Source organism: Hemitrygon akajei, unplaced genomic scaffold (assembly GCF_048418815.1).
Source record: "Hemitrygon akajei unplaced genomic scaffold, sHemAka1.3 Scf000038, whole genome shotgun sequence".
In the NCBI taxonomy this organism is placed as follows: domain Eukaryota; kingdom Metazoa; phylum Chordata; class Chondrichthyes; order Myliobatiformes; family Dasyatidae; genus Hemitrygon; species Hemitrygon akajei.
Window position 1 is genome coordinate 1,973,960 of NW_027331924.1, and position 3,416 is coordinate 1,977,375.

General features: G+C 36.4%; 1 long non-coding RNA gene across 1 annotated transcript; it reads left to right on the forward strand.

Annotated features, from left to right (window-relative positions):
• Positions 1–361: 361 nt before the first annotated feature.
• LOC140720219 (uncharacterized) lies at positions 362–1,564 on the forward strand. Its single transcript, XR_012097128.1, has 2 exons — positions 362–731; positions 1,464–1,564. It is a non-coding gene; the product is annotated as an uncharacterized lncRNA (long non-coding RNA).
• Positions 1,565–3,416: the final 1,852 nt, after the last annotated feature.

The window sequence follows — 3,416 nt, forward strand, 5'->3', positions numbered from 1 at the left end:
CTGTAAATGTTCCTGTTTTGTGACTCCTCTTAGATACAGTTCCTTATGTCCAACAATATTTAGAGCGGATTTCCTTGTTTATTTGTATATTTAAAGTTAATGGTTATATATTCGTTGCTGCTTTTGTGTGATTCCCTGGCTTTGTTAGCATATGCTTAGTGTTTCTGTTTTTGTTTGTGCTTAATAAAAATTAAAAAAAAATAATAAAATTTACTTTGATCTTTGAGCCTCGGGGAACTTGCTTTGATTCTGAGAACTAACAGTGACTGACTCTCCGGGTCCCGGCAGCAGCCCGCCCTCGGACACACTCGCAGCCAATCGGAGAACACCACTGGGAGACTCTTGCCTCCATTGGCTGAGGGGTGTCAGTGGGCGGGACGCTGGGCGGACCGAAGTTTGGAATCGGGAACGAGTGGACCCGGTGAGAGACCCGAGATTGGGAGCAGCTCCCCGGGTAAAGGCTGCAACAGCGGCCGGAGTTTTGAATCCTTCCGATGGCGGAGGTGAAGATTCGGGCGGAGATTCCGTGAGATGTTTCAGCCACACAGAGGGTGCCCGGTCTTTCCCCGCCGTGGATCGGGGCCTATTGTCCGGAGTTTCCTCCCAGTCCTGTCTCCTGCTGCTGGGAGACGGAAGCTGGCCCGCAGCGGCTGCCGATGGATCTCCGGAGCTCTCACCGCTCCCCTGTGCAATCCGAACGGCTGAAAACCAAGGGAGAACAAGGCGCAAAGGTAAACTCGTGCTTTAGAAAATAAGTAACAGGAGCAGGCCTGGCCACTCGGCCCGTTGCGCCTATTCCTCTCTTTCCTCAGAGTAGTCCTTTCTTTTTAAATATTTTTATTGATTTTAAACAAACATAAATGAAACATGAATACAAAGAGCTTGAGAGTACATAATTAATAGGTTAAGATATAAATACAAATAGATGATAATAACCTCCCAAACTCATAGTGGTTACAAAAAATGGAGAAAATAAGAAACACTCCCCCCCCCAAAAAATGGAAAAAATCCTAATCGACATGGGCCATTGCATTATATCAATTATACACAGTAGCGTCAATAACTCCGCACCTCCATCCAAATAATTAAGGACAATGAAAGTAAGGTTTAGGAAAAGTCAGTTTTGCTCATATGAAAATGTTGAATAAATGGTCTCCAAGTTTCTTCATATTTAACTGAACGGTCAAAGACAACACTTGTAATTTTTTCTAAACTCAAACAAGAAATCGTTTGAGAAAACTACTGAAATATAGTTGGAGGACTAATTTCTTTCCAATTCAATGGGATAGATCTTCTAGCCATTAATGTAACAAATGCAATCATCCGCCAGGCTGAGGGGGGATAAACGACTATTATCCACCATTGGTAAACCGAAAATTGCAGTAATAGGATGCGGTTGCAATTTGATATTCAGAACTGTTGAAGTAATACCAAAAATATCTTTCCAATAATTTTGCAAACAGGGGCAAGACCAGAACATGTGGGTCAATGAAGCGACTTCAGAATGACATCTGTCACAGGCTGGATTAACATAAGAATAAAATCGAACGAGTTTATCCTTGGACATGTGAGCCCTATGAACAACCTTAAATTGTATTAGGCATGTTTAGCACAAATAGAAGAAGAATTGACTAATTGTAAAAATTTCTCCCACTGCTCTGTGGGTATAAGACAGTGAAGCTCTTTTTCCCATTCCTTCTTAATTATTTCTGATACTCCTGGCTATATTTTCATGTTCATATGATAAATGATGGCTACTTAACTCTTCTGGCAAGGATTCAGAGACAGAATTTTTTCTGTCATGTCCATTGGACATAATTTCAGAAAATACTAACATTCAAGAAATTTCGAACTTGCAAGTATCTAAAAAAATATGAATATTAGACTGTATAGCTCTTCAAAGGACATAAAACTGTTATCTCAAAATATTTGACGAAAACATGTTATACCTTTTGTCTTCCAAAACACAAAGGCTTGGTCCATAAAAGAGGGCTGGAAAAAGAAGTTAGATATAATAGGGCTTGATTATTCAAGCCAAAGAATTTACGAAATTGAACCCATATTCTTAATGTATGTTTAACTATAGGATTATTTATTTGTTTATTCGGTTTAGATAAAGCAAAAGGAATCGAAGATCCTAAAATAGAAAACAATGAGAAGTTTTGTACAGATTTACACTCCAAATTTACCCATTGTGGGCAAGGTACTATGACCGATTCTTGTGTCCAAAATATTAAATATTGAATATTAACGCAATAGTAAAATCCCAGGTTTGGCAAAGCAAAACCACCTTCCTTCTTAGGCTTCTGTAAATATTGTTTATTTAATCTAGGATTTTTATTCTGCCACACATACGAGGATATTTTGGAGTCAATAATATCAAAAAAAGATTTAGGAATAAAAATTGGTAATGCTTGGAATAAATATAAAAATTTGGGTAATACTATCATCTTGATAGTATTAATTCGACCAACCAATGACAGAGATAATGGGGACCACCTGGTAACAAGTTGCTTGATTTGTTCAATTAAAGGTAAAAAATTAACTTTAAATAAACCTTTATGTTTCCTGGTAATTTTAATACCCAAATAAGTAAAATGATCTGTGACAACTTTAAATGGTAAGTGTTTATAAATTGGAACTTGCATATTTAATGGAAATATTTCACTCTTATTAAAATTCAGTTTGTAGCCAGAAAAGCTACTAAACTGAGCAAGCAAGGATGAAATAGCAGGAATAGATCTCTCAGGGTCAGATATGTATAGTAACAAATCATCAGCATATAATGATAACTTATAAGTCCCTTACCCACGAGTAATACCAAAAATATTAGGTGATTCATGAATGGCAACGGCTAAAGGTTCCAAAGCAATGTCAAATAATAGAGGACTTAAAGGGCAGCCTTGCCTTGTACCACAGGACAACTGAAAAAAAGGAGATCTTTGATTATTGGTAAGAACGGAAGCCAAAGGATTATAATACATTAATTTAATACATGATATAAATTTCAAGCTAAAATTAAAATTCTGCAAAGTATTAAATAAATATAGCCATTCAGCTCTATCGAACGCTTTTTCAGCATCTAAGGAAATGACATTCTGGTATTTTAGATGAAGAAGTATAAATTATATTAATTAATTTTCTAATGTTAAAAGATGAATAACAGTTTTTAATAAATCTGGTCTGATCTTCTGAGATAATTTGAGGTAATGCATTTTCTAATCTAGTGACCAAAATTTTGGTAAAAATCTTAGAATCTGTATTCATCAAGGATATTGGCCGATAGGATGCACATTCAGTGGGATCTTATCTTTTTTAAGAATTGGAGAAATGGAGGCATCATAAAAAAATTTTGCTTATTTACCTACAGTTAAAGCATCTTTAAAAATTTTACAAAGCCAAGGAGCTAGTATAGA